At 40.6% G+C, this 13,059-nt stretch overlaps 1 long non-coding RNA gene across 1 annotated transcript; it reads right to left on the bottom strand.

Annotated features, from left to right (window-relative positions):
* Positions 1–3,080: 3,080 nt before the first annotated feature.
* Positions 3,081–4,834, bottom strand: LOC119907828. The gene is made up of 2 exons (XR_005445141.1): positions 4,754–4,834; positions 3,081–3,641 (listed from the first exon to the last, which is right to left on the bottom strand). It is a non-coding gene; the product is annotated as an uncharacterized LOC119907828 (long non-coding RNA).
* Between the last annotated feature and the right edge of the window lie 8,225 nt (positions 4,835–13,059).

Genomic DNA, 13,059 nt, shown 5'->3' with positions numbered 1-13,059 from the left:
TTTACTGCAGCAAAGTTGATAATGGTAGCAGAAAATGCCCTGGGGCATTTACTACTAGGACTTCTCCTGCTGGTCCAAATAAGTGAGTGTGTGTGTGTGCTTCAGTATGTGGCTGTGTTTCACCCAAGTATTGGCAAGGTTAGAGCCTTTTCTTGATTGATTAAATCAACAGCCATACACGGGTCATTAGTCACTCCTGTTCTCGACCAGGTTTCCCATAGTGATTAATCAAACCTTGTCAAGTTGCCCTGACCTGCGAGAGTGCTCCTTCACATCAGCCAGTTAGCCCTCTGTCCTCAAGACTGGACTGAATGTTCCTGGCCTCAGTGTTTGTGTCCCAGGTCAATGCGGAGTGGCTGCTTTACTTTATCACCGACTGACGATGCAGATCAAGAAGATGCTATTGATTTCATTTCCAGGCGGATAAATCATACATGCTGCCATCTTATGAACTCGAGGCGCTCTCAATGATTGCCTCCTCATCAGATTAAAATCTGATTCTGCTCATATGCACTGTATAATGGTTCAGTCTCATCTGAGGTCATTTGTAAGATCAAGTGCTGTAGTGAGGATCCACTCTTGGGGTTCTGGATTGGGAAGGATAAGCTGCTTGTTGCTCTGGCTCACTGAATTCTCTTTACGTGCACCGTTGCTTCTGTGAATTCCTGCAAGTTCTCCAATCAGTTTGCAGTTACAGTATCATTGCTCCCAGGAGTATATGTGATAGCATGCTAATTCTGCCTAACTAAATTCGAAGTCACTCATACAATACCAGCCTGTACTCAGAAGGCAGTATAACGTCAACATCAGTTTTACAGGTTTTCGCTTACTGTGCCACCCAAATGTCTCCCTCAGGCCTTTTAATATCAAGAGAGAAGTTCTAAGGGAAAAGAATGGAAAAGAAAAGCTTTTCAGAGGTCTCAAGAGTTTCTTTGAGCGTGGAGATGCGAGACGACAATTAGCTTTGTCACTTTTATGAGTCTGACACATCACACTGACAGCCATATACTCCGCTGTCTTGCCTGAGATGACAGCTGCCTCCAATTACCCAGGTGTCCGGCAGCCATGTTCCCTTTGTTGCTTTTTCAATAAGAGGAGCTTATTACACCGCACTGAAAAACAAGACCGTACAATTTATTGCAAATATCATTTTGGGACTAAGCAAGTCCCCATCTCAATTTACTTTATATGTGAACTATTTACTGGAGAGGTTGCATGCAGTTTTTGAGAAATTATAGATTGAGTCATTACGCCTTTTAGCAGGTTGATACGGTGTTTAAACAGACAAATGTCAGTGTCTTGTTCTTGGTACAACTGCTTTTGCACTGATAATCCTGTACATATGTTATGTATATGGATAATTTCCTGCACTATAAACACATTCCTTTTTTTGGAATGAGCATAACAACACTGAATTGGGGAAAAAATATAACATGACTACAATCTGTTTTCCTATTTTTACCCTTGTTTAATTACTTTCCCTGTGTTTGTTGATAGGAAGGTCAGAAGGGGAATCTCTTTTGGATCTGTCCACTCAATTTCGTGCTATCCCTTGTTTTACTGTGTCAAGCCGGGATATTCGAGGAGACATCAAAGCAGGAGGTTTAACCTCCCAAATCCCCCCAGCGTGCTGGCCTGGACTTTGGCTAATATCAGACAAAATCCACCCTCTGCTGTCCCAGAAGACATTGGACCAAGGATGAAGGGATTGACTGATTAGAGGAAGTATATATTTGCTCTGTCAGTTGAATTTGTCAGCAGGGGGCTGGCTTACTTACTGCAGTCAGAGCACCATGTAAAGGCAATGGCGTTTAATTAGTCTCAAAACCCATGCACATAAAAACAGAGGCACATGCAAGTCATACCAAGCGCACAGAACAGTATCCGGGAGTGGAAAACCATCCTCATGAGGGAGCATTTCTGCTCCATGTGCACAAATGTGGGGCAGACAAGTGCTCAACTGCCCCCTCCCTACAAGCTTGCAGCTGCTCAACGTTTGCTCGTCATGTTGACTTTTGAGACTTTGGAGACGGGGATGAGATAGATGGGTGATAGGTGGCTGATTTCTCTGCGCGTTTGAATCGTCTGTTCGAATACTGACCATGCCACAAATAGCCCATGTTACATTTTGGTTATTACAAATTACTTATGTTATGTGAAGTGTAGAAGTGGCTGTTCCACGCTTTTGTCTTGTTTTTCTGTCGTCTTCTTGATGATTCTGCCACTCGCATATACTGTACTGTGCTCTTGTATCACGTGCACGCACCTGGTTTTTATATGTACGTATGTTTTGAGGCTAATTAAATGCCATAAAAGCCTAACTCACTGTAATTACATGTAAATATCAGAGAGCTCTGCCCTCGCTGGAATTTCTTCATGTCTAGCTCTCTAATCTGGTATTCATGTAGATGTTGAGAGCCTATAAGAATATTAAGGGACATTGAAATCAAATTAAATTTGAAGAATCCTTTTATAATATTTAATTAGTTTAGTCAACCTTTTCATTCTGATCTAAATGTATTCCATACATCTGTGTTTTCAGTCAGTATCCTGCAACGCTTTGCTGGTAAAAATGGCAATAACCGTAATCTTTGAGCCCTTTTTTATTCAGAATAATGCAGTGTTTTAATAAATAAACAAAGCAGAGGAAAAGAAAACAGACTTATAATGTGCTTGTGAAGCTTAGAATGAGAGAAATCTTCTCATTATCTTGAATAATGAATGAGTAAAAAGAAAATCCTAGCTCCTTGATAACAATCAAGAGTGAATCTCCAATTACCACCATCCTTAGCTCATAACAATAGGACAATAACTAATACAGAACTGTCAGGGCTCTGTGGCATGATGGGATAATAATAACCGAGGCTCATCAGGAGGAGATGCACAAATGTGGAAGCAGACTAGGAATCAACTTGTCCTCTATTTTTTTTACTCATCCTCTGCCTCTCCCACCCTTTGTCTCCTTCCTTTCAGACAAGCAGAATTAACCATGTGTGACTGTCGAATTGATTCATTAGCACATTTGTGTAATTCTAGGGTAATTAATGTTGAATCAGTGGGATAAGATATTGATGAGGCAGTTGAGTGAGATGTTTTTATTTTGATTATTTCACACTGAACATGTGGCAGTGACCTCTTTCAGGATCCTAGTGGCCTGAGGGTAGTCGCTCTTGCTGAGCCTCTCAGTGCTTGTCTGGTATCTCCGAGACCTTCCTTCCGAGCACAGCAGGGAGAAAAAGGCGATTATCCTGGGGCACATAGTCTTTCTGTTCTGTATGAGTAGAGACCACCATCCACTGGTGCATTGCTGAAATTTAATTTACCCTACATGTATTGTCACTGAGTCTCATAAAATGAGTTCCACAATGTTTATACCACATCTTGAAGCCAGTTATCCTGTGGCAGAAAGGTTATGTTGTGATATGGTCGTATTGTGGCTATATGTTGTGTCCACATCCATCCTCTCCTGCTTTCCTCTCAGCTATGAGCTCCCAGCAGCAGTTGTCACATCTTCTGATTGCTTCAAAGATGTCCTCCACTCTACCTGCCCAGAATGACCAGTTAGTCAGCGGGAATGGCTCTCCTCCAGATCCTCCAGTTACCTGGTGTATTCTTTCTCAGGGCAGGGCACTTTGGCAAAGCTGCAAAATGCATAAGGATTGACGACATGAAGACAGTAGCAATCAAAATTATAAAGAATGAGGGCTTTTCAAAAATGTACTTATTTATGTGACAGTGCTTTGTACACTAATTGCATTGACTGTATTTGAAGAAATACCTACAATTATATAATGGCTTGTTTACATGGGTCATGTTGATATCAAATCTGTGTGTGACTTGTCATGTGTCCCAAAGTGGCCAACCTGTTGAAACTGAAATTGCTGCACCCTTTCACTGACAAAAGACACATTTGCCTAGAGTTTGAGCACTAGGCAGAAGTCTTTTTTACTTCATGAAGGAAATGTATTTTAAACCTCTCCTTCTGAAGGAGATCAGACCTATTGTCCAGCAGGTATGTTCCACTGCTTTTCTGCATTAATATGAATGAATTAAATTCATTATTAATTCAGATGAATGGCTTTAATATCTTTTCAGCTCACCACCGCACTTGATCACTTGAAGGGTGTTGGCATAATACATGCAGTCCTCAAGCTGGAAAATATGATGGTGGTGGACCATGTACTTAGTAGTCAAAGTGATTGACTTCAGCCTGGCCGGTCAGGTGCCAGGATGGGCTCGTACATTCAGACCTGTCCATACTGGTGAGTAACTGGAAACCATATTTGATCTCTTAGTGGGTAAAATGGCTGAAAAATTGGGTATACTAATATAGGCATCCCCTCTTTGTACATCCACACTGTGAGTAGTAGTAGAAGTCGTAATACTCCAAGTGCCTGTCAATATGATGGAAATTGTCTTAATGGATAGTGAGATCGTGGTTGTTTGTCCTTTCTCAGGTCTTCAGAGTATATTGTAGAGCACTCAACTCCATGCCAGCATGAGTGAATATGATATAGTAAGTACTACTAGAAGTTTACTCTGTTAGGTTTCATGTTTTATTGAAATAACCAGCATCATCTGATTTACTTAAATTATCTGTTTATATTTTATCTATTCTTCTGTATTCAGTTGTGCACCCGTTTTTTCAATTTTTGTCACACAGTTCTTCATTTTCCACATGTTCTTTTTGACGTTCTCATGGAAAATATTATTAAAGTTTGTGAAAATTCAAATAAAAACAGTTGAAACTCACTGACAGTCTTTGACAAGGACTGACAACTTGGTTGTATCTTCAGGTACACAGTGAAGTCTCGGGGAGAACCACCAACCTGCTCGGCTTAGGACACAGAGAGACAACAACTCCAACACAAGTCACTGGAAACTCAAGGTACCACTTCACCACTGCTCTGTCTGTCCTTCATTTTATTTTTTAATTGAAATGATTTACTCCCACAAACACCTGATACCCATCGTTTGCTGAAACTTTGAACATGATCTTATGCACTCAAATCTCCAGAGGGCGTTTTGATTCCTTGCTGGAGGTGAAAAGACACATCTCACCTTTTATTGTTGCAGTTAATTCATGTTCCAGGCCCGGGTCAGTAATCCTGAGAATCCTGCAGATAAAATTGGAGAATTGATTTATCTGCCAATGTTTGTGGACATGCTAAGGGGAATGCTTCAGCTCGGTGCCACCAGATTATACCCAGTCAGGTGCTAAAGCATCAGTTCACCACATTGGCTATCTGGAAATTCTTGCAAATGCCAATGGGGCCAGACCATTTGCTTTGGGGTGGGCCAGTGAGATTGATAATAATGTCAGTATTTCCCACACATAGGCTTTACTTGGGCGGGCCACTCAGGTAGTTAATGGCCGCCAAAGTAGCGACCAATTTAAGCATTTTGCAGAGAAACACATAGAGAGAAACTATCTAGGTTATGTCAGTAAAGTTACTTTGTCAGAACAGAAAACCGTAATCCTTTCTACTTCTGCCATTTACGAGACTTACTTGTTTTTATTCATTTGTATTCCAATGTTGAGATCAGTGTGTGAGGAAACATTTTTCTGCAATCATTTTTATGCTGTGTTCATGAACTAGGATGTTGCTGGAATCAGTACAGCCAGAGACCCCTGGTCTTCTAGTACCAGTGCTGTGAGGAAGGATGCTACTGTAGGCCTAGCAGAGACAGTGAGGAGTGTGGTGGAGGTAGGAAGAAAACAGTGACACACAAAAATGTTCGGTTTGTAATTAACTCTGCAGTACAGAAAGACAGCAACAGCAGACAAACAGACAGAGAGTGTTGAAGAAATATTGTGAGCCTGGTTCAGGTGTGAAGAAGTTTCGGAGACTGAAACATACTTAACATAGCACGGTTTATTGAGCCCGGCCGAGGAGATACAGTGCCAGCATACAACATGTGAACAAGTCAAATGCCAACACCAAATCTGAAGGATAACATCTTTTGGTCCCTTTCATGTTTCTCTCTTCCCCCTAGTGCCTGTAGGTTTCTCTATTAGGTCATCTTTCACCTAGAACAAGTAATCTATCTGATGTTTAGACTCCAATGCTTCATCATATTGGAATCTATCACTATCCATGAGTTGTACTCTAGTCTGTGGAGCCAGTGAGTTCTTGTAAACATTCTTGTAAGACTCAACCTTGTGAGATTCCCAGAGAACACTGATATTTGCTAGCCTGACGCCTGAGCTACTGTCTCTAACTAATCAGTCTATTGTTGTCTCCCTGGCAAGGACAGTTACATGTGAGAAATACCTACAGTTAGAATCTCAGAAAACACAGCTAAATTACTCTAAGCTAGACCTGTCTTACTTTGCCCTTAAGAAATATTCTCAACAGAGAGCACACGGACTCTACAGCATAGTCAGATGGACAGCCATTGTTTTAACTGTATGTGTAAATTTGTCATAAACGTGTGCTCTTAAACTATTTAGCATTGTGTGGTAGTCACAGACATTAAACGTTACAAATCTGTTACATACGGTAGGACTACTGATTATTATTTCACCATCTGTACACAAATGTAGCCTAAGTAGTGAACGTGTGTTTGTTAGTGGGGATGCGTGGTAATGTGGGCTGGTGTGGCTACAGTGCCAGGGCTGAATTGTTCTCCCAGTGGTTCACCAGCCTGTGCCACATGGTCAGCATGCATGCCATCAACTCCCAGTAAGTCAATACTATTATTTCATTTTTTTGAGGTATTATGTGTATCCATTAATGTCCCATTTGCACTTTTGTAGCTGGGTGCTGAAGGTTACATAGAGGAGATTATAGATGTATATTATCTCTTACTTTATCTGAATATATATTTTGTAATCACATGGGTGATGAAGTTGGCAGGTTGATGGAATGATTCATTGTCCTGTAGTGTTAGGTCCTACTTTGAGATAATGGACATCTGTCAGAGCCAGACCCTGACTTCTGACAATTGCAAAGCTGTGTGTGGGTCAAAGCAGCAGCAGCAGCCCTCCTCCAGGACCACCCAGCCCATCCAGCAGAACCTTCCATTGCCTCCTCCTGAGAGGGACGGCCTGAGCAAGCCCCACTGCATCAACCCTCATCTCTGCACTACTACCCAGACCATGAGTTCAGTCATGTCAAGGATAAAAAGAAAATTTGGTATGAGCGAAACCTCTCATCAGTCCAAAAGGATTAAGCCTGGCAGTGCGCCACTGCCACAGTGGGCATCCTTCAAGCAGCACCCAGACCAAGCGGCAAACTCTGGGGCTCTAAAATGAAGCCATATGAAGTGTCAAAAGCTGCAATTCATTAAATGACCACTTGAGGCTGGCTCCAAAAGGGAGTCAATTTCCATAGATCACCATGTTAGCAGAAAAAACCTGTTTACAGCCTGGTTAAAAAATGGGTTTAGTGTAAAAAGCAAATTTCAGCCCTTATGACAATTATAAGGGGGGTGAATTATTATTTTTTTCACCTGGTTAATTTATGTTTAAGGTTTGTATTATTGGGGCACGGACGCTTTAAATGACACGTGGGATGCTGGCGCTGTCACTGCTAGTCTTTATGCTACTACCCGTCTCTCTGTTGTATCCCAGAAGACATTTTCGTACCAACAAAAGTCAGTGGCGGAAGACAAGATTCACAACTTTAAGTTATAATACTTCTTTTCTTGTGTCACTGAAAGCAGATTAAAGAGTTTTTTTAGGCAGGAATATAGGTTAAATTATTGGTTTATTTATCAAGATAAAGCTCAGTAAAAAATTTGCTCAGACGCTTTCGGACATGTGAGGTGCCGGGTCCTGCTATGCGACTGCCAGTATAACATTAGTGTCGACAAGTCTGATACCAAAAAGTGATTGTCTGCTAAAAACTGATATTTTAACTGGTAAAAGGGGCTGGATTAGTTGTATGACACAGAACAATACCACAGTATTGCTTATAATCATATAAATATCATGCCTGATTATGCTATAAAAACACTTCTTTGGCCATTATTGTGATTATTTGGTTACAAGAAACAAAGTTTCACAAAGACGTACCTTTGCTATAACCACCAACATAAAGTTCTGCATCTTATGACTGTTTGATCCAGATATAAACATCTGTATACTTATATTGGGTGATACAATCATTTTATGGCAGACGATCACTTTTTGGCAAGACACCGGCAAGCAACTCAGAGTAGCATATATCCTTCTTAGGATCTTGAGCTACTTAGCATCAGCTAAACTTGGCAGTGTCAAGCTAGGCGGTGTAGTTTCAGCAACCGGGCACCTCAGCTCCAGCCACGACCGGCCTCTTTGCTCATTTTTGGTTATCCGGGATTGAAATAGTTTTTCAGAAACCTAAGGGTGACGTCACTCTATGACCCAGACGAAGAGTCAAGCCTAGTCAGGACTGAAAGGCAGCAAATAACGATGTGTGGCATAGAAAGAACCTCTGATCTCAATAATGACAGAAAGAGGTCCACTGTGTGTTTAGAAGAGCAAAGGAGGAGAAGAGGTGACTATAGCTAGATGTGAACATACAATATTTCTCTGTAGCCTTACCAAAACATGAGTGTGTCTAAAATCTGACTATTGACTTCAGAACCTTACATCAGTGAGAGGAGGACAACTAAGTAGTGCCATTACCGGGTAACCCGTGACCATGACCATAGTTCCAGTTTGACTATGGACTGGTCCCGCTTTTGGTTTTTGCTGCTTCTCACACCATCAAAGCTCAGTTTTAACGGCCTTTGTCTTTTTACAGGCAGCAACACCTCAAAATATCTAGATAACAGTCTATACTTTCAATGTAATATTAGCAGCCTAAAGTCTAGTTTATGCTGTGTGACCATAATCTTCAATTACCACCATCACAGACAACGAGTTTTGCTGGATATAGTGTACAATGTGTTTAACCATGAGTAGCTAACCTTAGCCTAGCTAGTCATGTCTAAGTACACAAATGCACTGCCAGTCAAGCTTCACACCAAGACGGCTAATGTTAGCTAATTGTTATACATGTCATTCTAAAAAAGAGACAGCAATAGACTACGTGACCTTGCCAACAGTAAATATAAATAATAATTTAATCATGCCATACTACATTTAAAAGCATTTACATGGAAATGAGCGACATAATGTCAACTTACCTCCATCTAGCCTGTACACATAACAACTCTGTCTCCAGTAGATCTAAAAGCTGGTCGGAGCCATTGGAGCGAGGGAATTATGGGAGTGGCCAAGCTGTCGATGCAGACCCATACTGGTCAGTCAGACCCACCAATAGAATCTCTTATTTCAACCATTTTTGACTTTGACTTGCAAAACTCTCTCACTTGCAAAACTGTTTAACCTGCAAAACTTTCTGACAAAACTTTGACTTGCAATCAAAGAGGGAAAATTAGCAATTAAACCTTTTTGTAACACAAAAAAGGCGTGTTTGTTTTTAATTACAAACTTGATTTTTGATTGCAGTGCGATAAATATGCTCTCAAAACATTTTTTTTTTTTGCTTGCATTAAAAAGACACAAAAATATCTTCATAAAAGGTGTTGCTTGCAAATAAGTCATGCTAAAGCTGAAATCATTAGTTGATTAGTCGATCTTCAGAAAATTTATTTGCAACTACTGTGATTATTGCTTAATCATAGCAATCAGGATATTTTTCATGCAAAAATGACAAACCGTGTGACGTGTATCTTATCACAAACAACCAGTACAGACCTAAGAGGCATGCTAATAGGAATTTGTCCAACATTACAGGAAACTTTTCAGTGGGTTCATTGCTGTCACACAATGTGCAGACCCAGCAGGCTTTGCTCCTTGTGACATTTCTGACATGGCAAGGGTCTGTTCATTCAGTCAGGTAATAAGCACTCGACAGGGAGGCACCACTGCAAACTGCTACACCCAGTTTCACTACCGGAGTGAAAAATATCTCTGCAAACAAGACAGTTTCCCAAGCCAAATTTCCATGGCAACGGAGGTACTCTGCCCCTTCATTTTAATAGCGGCTATCTCATGTGGCTGATATATGTGGCAGTTTTGGAACATTTTCACATCAGGAGGATACGTTACTTGTTTCTCCTTTAGGTAGAATAGTGTAGGTTATTTCAGTGATAACAAATCTCATTATCCACGACATTCTTTGCCACAAGGGAGGTGGTAAACAATAGTTGACTCTCTACTAGTATTCATCAGACACACATGCCACACTTTGCTTAGCATAGTATTTCACTTAATACTGACATGCTACATTCACTGGTGCTTCCAAATAAAGCCTGTCAGGGAGGGTGGGAAATCCTTGTTTCTGCTATGATAATCTAAGAATCTTTCAGTGTTGAAGAAAATTGAAGTCAAACACTTTTTCAGAAAACATAACCATTGTTTAATGTTGGACATTTCTTGTAGATGCTAGGTAAGCACTATATATGCAGATGTCATGTACAGTAGACGAGGAATCATAGAGTTAATAGATCAAGAATGAAACAAAGTCATTCTAAACCAATATGCAGACTGATGCAAACAGTCTCCCAAGTTTTAAGGGATGTGAAGATTAACCTATGCTTTCTAGAAAACTGATTCAACTCTTTCTCTCTTTGCACTCTCTGTTCTGCCTTACGGTGCATGACTTGTGCGCTAACTCTAAAGACACAGGGCAAATGATGCTAGCGTTAGCAGCTAATGCTACTTCCAACTAGCTTCAACCAGTTGAAGACTGTTACTGAAGTTATGTGGTGTTCTGTGCATAGGGACATGTACCCACACTGCATTATTGAAAACACAAAATTCTGAGGGATGAAACTGAACTAGGAACTAAAATATACAATACCTAGTTAGTTGCATTTTAATGAAAAAACTCTTTAGGTAGGGTGACCATACATCCTCTTTTTCCCGGACGTCCTTTATTTGGGAGCTAAAAAAAATGCGTCCGGTTGGGAATAAATCTAAATACCCCAAATGTATGGGATTCGGCTTTTGTTTTCTACAAGCGGCATTCATTGTGTGCGTTTTTGCATTGCTTTTACCAGTACCGGCAAAATTACATTTTACTCTTTCACGTAGCAGAATTTTCCTTGCATATCAGCACTTCACGAGCTGGTACTCTTGTCTGCCCTTGTCACCAGCGTAGACAGAGTAGGGAGAAGATCAGGTGCTTTTTTTTATCCAAATGCGTGCGTGTTACTCATAATGTTATTTTCCGTGAATCAACTAATCACAGTCTGGATGGGGTGGGACATTACAAAAAAGTTTAACTCGTTGGAGGGGGGGTGTCAAACAAAGCTGCTAGCAATCTAATAGAACACATGTAGGCCCTATTAAAGTTAAATTAAATAAATAGCCCCCCCATACACATTGCCAAAATGCCTCCAATTACTTGAACCACACTACTGCGAACCTTGCACCTACGGTGGGTGTCTGTCTGCCTCCTGACCCCACTGTCCTCTTTTTTGAAAACCAAACTATGGTCACCCTACTTGAGGGACTAGCTAAAATGCTGTAACACTGTCTGTGTGTACTCTTTTTGTGGCAGAAGACACACTTTTATTATTAAACAGTAAAAATATCAAATCCTAATCGAAACTACTCCCTCCTTGTCCGTGTCCCCTCCTGGGTCAGCTCATGAACCATACATTGAGTTTTTATAAAACGATATAGCTACATCTGAAAACTTCCTTCCTCAAGCCTGTGTGTCATTTCAAGCATATTAAGATGCAGTCATTTGCCACTAGCTTTAATTACAAAATCACAGAAGGGTGTCATGTTGCCTGACTAAAGTACATTAAAAGCCTTGGAAAGCAATACTGTTGGCTCATCAGGTTTCTTTTGTTGCTGTGAAGTATATAGACTGAAAGACTGATGGTTTGCAATAACTTCACAAGGACAGTAAAAAACTGTGTGGATTAATTTTATGCCACTACAATTAAACTGTGACTTACAAGTGTTATTAAGATTATTTCTTCTTTACTCTTTACATAGTGGCTCAAATGTCATTAGTTCTTATTCCATGAGTTTTTTTTTTCTTCAGGTTTAATAGAAAACAAATGCAATTTCATAATTAGCAAACAACATAGCAAGTAACAACATATACAAAGAACAGTAATCACCCTGGCCACAAGAGACTCTGTGAGTGCACAATAAGCCAGATACAGAGAGAAAGATTGATAGAGGGTTTTAACAACCTCTCTTCTAGGATCTCAGAGGGTTGGCTTTCGTCTTTGGTCGATCCCTGCTTGTGAAGGAAATCCACATATCTTGAGGCCTTTGCTCAGCACTAATGCAACCACAGGGAGGCTGTTGAAAAAGATTCACAGCAAGTTGCGAGCAAAGTGTTGAGCCATGTGTAGAAAGACAAATAACTACATTTCTGGGGGGGAATATTTTTGCCTGCCTTTGTAACTACTCTTTTTGCAGACCTATAATGTCATTTAGTAAAAATAATGATGAAATGTGCCTTTACTTTATGGGCAGAGTTAAGGGGTGTTCACTCACACTTGTGCAGGATTTTAGTGTGTGCACCGCTGCTGCTGCTTCATCCACTCTGGGGCTGACTGGTGGCGGAGTGTGATTGAAGTGGAATGACTGATAGTTTGATTTTACAAAATACCTCAGAAGCTGAACAAAGCACCATATCCAGCGGGCGTCGCACCCTCTGGGATTGGTGTTGCCTGTTTATTCGACCAGGGCCCACAAAAACAGCTGGCTGGGAGCTTTTTCATTACAAGGAGTGTATTTGATTTCTGCGGCACACAGCAGTGTCTAAATGGAGCCACTATACTCATCGCCTCATAGCCATCACTAGGTGCTGCAAGTCTCCATAAAGCCTGTCAATTTGGGTATGAAAGACAAGAAATTAACAAGTTTCAAAATTTAAGAAAAAACCCCCTCAGATCTACCTAGTAGTCTTGTCTACAAATGTGTTTAACTTTAAACACCTCTCTGCCATAATGTAATCATATAAGGAACTAGCATCCCTCAATAACAAATTAAATCTGTCATCAACATTTAGGCACCAGTGCCAGAACAGCAAAGAGAGAAACAGTTTAAAGGCAGTGGATAAATCCAACATCTAGCACTACTGATGTGGGTTT

This window comes from Micropterus salmoides, unplaced genomic scaffold, assembly GCF_014851395.1.
Source record: "Micropterus salmoides isolate LMB-PRFRI ecotype aquatic unplaced genomic scaffold, ASM1485139v1 Ms_hic_scaffold_17, whole genome shotgun sequence".
Taxonomy (NCBI): domain Eukaryota; kingdom Metazoa; phylum Chordata; class Actinopteri; order Centrarchiformes; family Centrarchidae; genus Micropterus; species Micropterus salmoides.
This window is presented reverse-complemented; position numbering and strand designations above follow the sequence as displayed.